Here is a 7,482-nt window from a genome sequence, read left to right as displayed (position 1 = left end):
CGCGCTTGTTTCCGGGCCCCGCGAGGCCTGGGCGGGCTCAGCGCCCCCCTGCTTGCGCCGGCCCCACTCACTACTGCGGGTCCGGGGGCCGCCGGGGCCGCGTGAGGGCGGCTGCGGGATCGGAGGTTGGGCCCGGAGACGGGCCCGGCGGGGGCGGGGGGCACACGGATCTTAAGCCGAGAGGGGCCAAAGGAGGGTGTAGTCCAGCGGGTTGGGCCGAGAACCCGCCGCCGGGGCTCGCAAGATGTTAGCAGGACGCTGAGCCTGAGCCTGAGCCTGGTTGGGCCGGCCTCCTCGCCGCCCGCCCCAAGGCACCAGGAGCCAGCCAGGCCGGGCAGGGCTACCTCCCTGGTGCAGCACCTGCTACAAGCAGCCCAGGCTCTCCCCGCCCCCAGCTTTGCCAGGTCTTAAATATGAAATGATTGGATTAGAAGCTCGAAATGATCCTATTTGCTGAAGAAAAAACTATCCTACACTGAAAAAACCCGCAAAGAAGTATGCAAATAAATCTTATCTACTTTATATTGCTCACTGTAACAGGAGTGAGTGAATGAGAACTGGGTCAAAGTTGAAGCATTTCTTTGGAGGGAAGCAGGGCTAAGGAAGCACTGACAGCAAACCCAGAAGTCAGTTAAGACTCTCTGAGACTGATGTGGGCTTTGCATATGTTGCACCAATCAGCTGCATCAAAAAATATAATTTTTTAACACTTCTGCTATTATTGATTGTACAAGGGTTGAAATCATACAAATATGATCACTATTGTACACCTGGTAGTACTGCCACCCCCATGCAGGGGGGAGAGGGAGCTGCTCCAGGGGCCAGTGGCTGTCCCCCTTCCACCAGGGTTCATCCAGGCAGAAGCTGCAGCAGCCGTCCAGTGCCTGCCTCTTCCTGAATCACAAGGTATTGGCTGAGCAAAGGGACAGAGCACGCAGGAAAAAATGGCAGGAGGGAAAATGGAGAAAGCTGCAGTCACTTCCCCTCAGAGAGCAAATTATACAATCTAGAGCCACCATTCAAATGAATATAACCCCACCAGCTGCAAATGCGTGGGGGCAGCATTCCTGGAGGGGAGGGAAAGACAAGGGAGAGTTGCTGCTGGCTGCTGGGCATAGGCAGTGCAAGGCAGGGAGCTTGGGGCATCCCTCCCCACAAGGGAAGTCCATGTAGTGGGCTACAAAGAAAGGGCAGGAGAGCAGGGCTGGGCTACATGAAATAGCCTGGGCTGCTTGCAGCAGGTAGCCTTAGACCTGCAAGTGGCTGCATCAGTGCCCAGAGCCCTGGCTCAGCTCGTTGCTGGCAGTGACTGCATGCACACATTGGGGAGCATGGTGGGGAAGAGGCCGGGGTTGCGTTGCCCCGGCCCCTTCTCCACCGTGCACCCTGAGGTGCTGGCTGCTGGGCCAGGGCTCCAGACCTGAGTACAGCTGCCAGCCTGCTGCCAAGCAGCCTGGGCTCTGTGGCAGCAGCAGCTACACATGCACCTCAGGGTGCATGGTGGGCAAGGGGGCTTGGGTAGTGCAAGCCCAGCCCCTTCCCTGTTGTACACACACAGGTGCATATGGAGCCTGGGCTCCATGGCCAGCAGCAGCTGCCCAGAGCCCAGGCCAGCTGTGGAGTGCCAAGCAAAATGGCTTCAGGTGTCATGCTCTGGCACATGTGCTGGTGGTTGCCGACCCCTGGTCTAGTCTGATCCCCTGTGGGTTAAGGAGTCTTACCCAAAAGCCCCTGAGTACAGGGACTCATGTTTAACTCAGGCAGGGTGCTCTGCCTTTTGGCCACATGGGACTGGTCCCCCACACCATGTCCACCCAACCCAGCATGACTGATAGCGGGCAGGGTAATATTATCCAGCCCACGGGGCTTCCCACAGGTCCAGACTTTGGGCAGCAGGGGAGCAGCATTGCTGCCACAGCTCCCTCACTGCCCAATTTTCAGATCCAACAGGGTGGATTTGATTTAAAGCCAATCAATTTAAATCGTGATTTAAGTCATGGGTCAGGAAATCACAATGTAATCATTCTTTTCTACAAAAAGTGTATTCCTGTTTGATATCCTTCATTCATTTAATGTCTTGAAATTTTGCACTTTTAGAGAAAGGTAAGGGCTTGACTGTGTATGCAAACTTGCAGAGGCAATAGGGCTGATGGATGGGTACGGTCTGTTATCTCTCGTCTCCATATACTGCTGTTAATAAGGATGCTATCTCTGGAGACAAACTCCCTGTGCCTGAAGAAGGGCATTTGTATCTGAAAGCTTGCAAAGAACATTTTTTCCAACTATTTAGTTGGTTTAATGGAAGATATCACATCTACCCAAAGAACCTCATCTGCCTATGATCTCTGGAGACACAAATCAGTGGTTTGAAAACTGAAACTGAGCATCACAGGGATGTTTAATGGGATCTTCTATCTAGACTGAGCATTGAGTCCCATTGGGTAGAGTGGTTTATTTAATCTTTACTAATCTATAGAGGAGCCTCTAGGAACCCCATAAGATTGGGCCCCTGATACAGTCCATGGCCTGTTGTGACCTATTTATAACACTTCTAAAAAAGGTTACATGACTATATTGTCTCAAATAGTATATAACTAGAAGTTATAATCCTTATTCCATGGTGATATCTTTGAGCTTTAACATATCTTAAATTAAAACTATATAAACATTTATTTTTTTAAAGCATCTTAACCCCCCCAAATATGATTAAATAAAAAAAAATTGATTTAAATAAAAAGCCCAATTTTTCTTCTTCCTTTTTTTTTTAGTAATTGATTTTTATCTACCCTGAACTCCGATAATGTGCCTCTGCAGGCTGAATCTGGCCTCGGCGGTGGCAGCAATCCTTCGATTCAAAGATGATCTCTACCATGGCTCATTGATGACTTAATTAAGAGTCCGATCCTTGAGCCACATACCCATCCACAGAAGTTGCAGGTCTTTCTTCAGGGGACAGTAGGCGGCAGGCTGGCATTCTTCTTTTCCTTCCCCCCACTCTCTTGTCTGCTTCGAGGGCAAGATGCTTGACCTTGAAACAGGCTGCTGCGTGGTTGAGGTAGCAGTGCTGTTTCAGGCGGTTGGCAGCTAACTCACTCCTCCCAACTCTTGATGTTGGCATCTGTTTTCTTGAGGTATGCCTTCAACGTGTCCTTGTAGTATTTCCTCTGGCCGCTGCAAAAACTCAGGCCATTACTAAACTGGGAGTAGAACACTTGTTTTGGGAGTCGAGAGTTGGGCATCTGTACACAATGTCTGGTCCAGTGATGTTAGTCCTTGAGAATCATTAACTCAATGCTGGATCTGGCCTGCAGGCAGAACACTGAGCACCCCTGAACTAAAGCGCAGTGGCTGGGAGGACTTGAGGCGGTGAACTACCTGTTTCCCTTGGTACTTTGTTCCTGTGTTTTATTATGTTCACTGTTATAAATACACACCAAATTTCTAATTGGACTTTATCTGCTTTCAGCCTCAAGCCACTGTGCCACAGCTTTTTCTCTTACATTAAAAAGTTGTTCCTATCTTGTATTTTCTCTCCGTGAAGTCACTTAAATATTGAAATCAAGTTACCTCTCAAAAATATTCCGGCTCTATATATGGTTATTTTAGTACAAGAATTGTGAGTGACTAATCCTCAAGGAAAAAATGTAACTTTAAGAAACCTGGGATCCAGTCTATTAAACCGGGCTTTTTGATTAAAAACAGGGTAACTGGAGACTGCACTTTTCTGTGAGGTTTGTTGATTTTTTAGCATGGTAGAGGAGTTGATATAACTTTTTAACAGTAGGTGGAACGTGCAGTTATTTTGAAACCATGTGTGCTGGGTTCATAGTGGGTCTTCAGCACCTCTGAAACAAATGGAATTGCTACATAATGTGGAGTGTGTTACTACACTTTTCAAACACTATTTACCAACCTTGTGTAACAATTTGAGTACATGTAGGGGAAACAAGGTGCTTGTACCTTCTGATGGCTCATTTAAAAGTAATTTTTTTCTAACCAATTTTAAAAGAATAAAGAGAAGCTGGATTTTGTTTTTCCTTTTTTGGCCCCACATCCAGTCATTAATTCTTTAACCTACCCAAGAATTCTTTCTGATTAATCTCCTTGACATATTGTAGTGTTGCCACGGGCTGTGAACTGAAGGGATCTTGTGATTACTGTTGGGATCCATGGCCCGGGAGGTTGATTAACTGATAATGTAGGAAGCCAATCACAAAAGGTACTGAAACAATCTTAGCTTCTGCTGATGTATGTAGAAGCTGAATATCCTCAGCTGCTCCCAGAATAAGACCCTGCAGTCCTAACAGCAAGGTCTCGTCTGAATTCAGCTTTTGTAGTTCCATCCTCTTGAGTCTCATATGCTACCTTTAAAGTACTTATAGTTCAAGGCTGAAGCCAAGCTGATGACCTGAAAAGAAACTTTCCTGTCTGTTCACAACTATAACGTGCTAGAAAGATTTTTTTCCAAAGTGTCCTTTTATCAGAATTCAGCAGCTTCAATCCCAAACAGAAATACATTTTTTCAAAAGCAAGACCACAGGTTGGTCTGAAAGTAAAAATACCGTTATCAGCATACCCAGGAGGTTTACCATGTCAGGACTTCTGGGGATTTTTATATTTATTTCAAAATAGATTTTAATTTTTTTTTAAAGTTAAAAAGCTTGGGAAGAAATATAGATAACAGTATTAAGCAAAGAGGGAAAAATAAATGGTTGCTTTCATTGACTTCAATATGTATATGAACATTTATTCTGCCCCCACCCCCACTTTGCTTAATATTTCAATTATGTTTTTGACTTCCACAGGATTATTTGCATATTTAAGCATGTGCTTAAGTGTTTACAGGATCAGGGCTAATTTACATGCATGTTCACCAGAACAAGCAGTGATGTACATATTGTCAGTTATATGTCCTAAGTTAGAGGATGTGGGGAAAATTTTGGACCCATTGAAGTCAATGACAAAGATCCTGATGATTTCAGTGGGGGCATGTTTAAACTACATGGGCGTGTCCACACATGCAGGCAGGCATGTGCGTTTGCAGCAGCTCAAGTAGCATTGGCACAAATTTGTACTGGAGATTTTTGCCTCAGCACACATGCTTGAACATGTACTTTGGTGTGGGGCAAATTGTGCCACTTGGGGCAAGCTGACCATGCCCAGCTCCTCCTGGATCTTCAGCCAGGGGGAGCTAAAGGCTAGGGCCAGCACCTGCAACAGCATCCACCCTCTTGGCCCTGCAGCCTCATGGCTGCACAACTGCCAGATCCAGACGGGGACTGCACGGCTGCCTAGGTTGTGGTATGGGCACTGCAGCAGATCCTCCTGTACCTCTGGGCCAGCTGTCAGTCGGCCATGGCTGCACAGCTGGCCTTTGGGTGCGACTGCTGTCACGTCTTTTGGTGCCCCCACTTTGCCATCTGGGCAGCTATCGCTCAGAAGATGTGCTCGTTGTGGCGGCCCAGTTTGAACTGTCAAAGTGTGTCCTCTTGGCACCAAATGGCCAGGTGAGCTGACTCATCTACCCTCCAGCTGGGTCCCCAGTGGTGGCCCTGGGCAGGCTCCTCTGCCTGGGTCTTGCCCCACCAGCAAAGATCCTGGCGTTCCCTGTTTAAAAATTGCAAATTGTCTGATAAGACACCCAAATTCTCTCATTAAAATACTCAAAATCCATGTTCTTCCATGATTAAAATGAAACACAACTATAGATAGAGAGATCAGTTGGGCAATGTTTTATTGATATATTTACAATTTTAAAGTCATTTGGAAGACTACCAGTGCCTCTGTCATCATAATAAAATGAATTCTAAATACCTATACACTTTGGCATTTGCTTTTGGGTTTTTTAATCCTAGAAAAATTAGAGCTGACCCTGCCTCCTTTGCTCACCAGGATGTGGGGCGCTGAGAAATACTGATATGCCAGTCAGTCCCCTGCCCCTGCCATTGCCCCTCATTCCCGATCCACAGCAGTGCCTGCAAGGGCTGTGAGCAGTGCCAGCCCTTACTGTTCTGCTCCCTGTGCCTGTGCCCAGGCCCCAGCAATCCCCACGCCAGTCCTGGGAAGCCCTTGACTGAAGTAGTATATAGGAACACCACCCTTCAATGCAAATGTGACAGGTGGGTGGGATCACATCACTCCACTCCCTTTTCCCCTTATATGGTGTGTGACATCACAAACCCTGCCCCCAGTCGCCTGGGGCAAAAAGTAAGAGCCCGGTTAAAGAGGAGTGTGGGGAAGGCTGAACACCTGTTGAGAAAAAATAAGAGATCCCCTAGCAAGAGTGCTTTAGAAGGCCCTTTAAAGGGCCCCTCAAATGCTTTCCCTTCCTCCCAGGCCTGACCCTCCATCAGGACCCATGGAGCCAGAAAGTGGGGAAGGCAAATATGATTTAGGAAGCCCTTTAGAGGGCCCCTTAAATGTTCCCCGGCCTCCTAGGCCTGACCCTCCACCAAGACCTGAAGAGTTGGAGAGTTGGGATAGCGAATCTGGTTTAGAAGACCCTTTAGAAGACCCCTCAAACGCTCCCCAGTCTCCTGAGTCATAGTTTCATAGTTTCTAGGGTCAGAAGGGACCTGAGCAGATCATCGCGTCCAACCCCCTGCCATGGCAGGAAAGAGTACTGGAGTCAAACGACCCCAGCAAGGTGTTCATCTAGCCTCCTCTTAAAGATCCCCAGGGTAGGAGCCAGCACCACTTCACTTGGAAGTTGGTTCCAGATCCTAGCCGCCCTGACAGTGAAGTAGTGCCTCCTGATATCTAGCCTAAATCTACCGTCTGCCAGCTTGTGACCGTTATTCCTGGTCACTTCTGGTAGTGCTCGGGGGAACAGGGACTTCCCCAATGCCTGCTGGTCCCCTCTGACTAGTTTGTAAACGGCCACTAGATCCCCCCTCAGCCTTCTCTTGTGGAGGCTGAACAGGTTCAGGTCCCGTAGCCTCTCCTCGTAGGGCCTGCCCTGCTGCCCCCTGATCATGTGAGTGGCCCTCCTCTGGACCCTCTCCATGTTGTCCACATCCCTCTTGAAGTGCGGCGCCCAGAACTGGATGTAGTACTCCAACTGCGGCCTGACCAGTGTCACATAGAGGGGGAGGATCACCTCCCTGGACCTGCTTGAGATGCATCTGTGGATGCATGACAAGGTGCGGTTGGCCTTCCTGACTGCATCCCCACATTGCCGGCCCATGTTCATCTTGGAGTCAATGATGAGTCAGCAGAGGATGTTTTACCGGACATACATATGGTGCAGGTGAGAAGGCAAGAGTGGACTGTAGCCAGGTTTGGGGGCATGAGATACACAGAGGTGTTCCATTTTGTGAATCTGGAGTGCGTGCCATTACACGTGGCATATGAAGCCATAAGCAGAGGGGTAGAACAAATTGTAGAACTCCGTCAGAGAGTCACGGCCAGTGACTATGCCCAGTTACATGTTCAGGCAGATAGCCTGACAAACTGTTTATACTCTCAATCTATGAACTTAAA

The sequence above is a fragment of the Gavialis gangeticus genome, unplaced genomic scaffold (genome assembly GCF_001723915.1).
Source record: "Gavialis gangeticus isolate Ggan-Ray unplaced genomic scaffold, GavGan_comp1, whole genome shotgun sequence".
In the NCBI taxonomy this organism is placed as follows: Eukaryota; Metazoa; Chordata; order Crocodylia; family Gavialidae; genus Gavialis; species Gavialis gangeticus.
Note: the sequence above shows the minus strand (reverse complement) of the source record.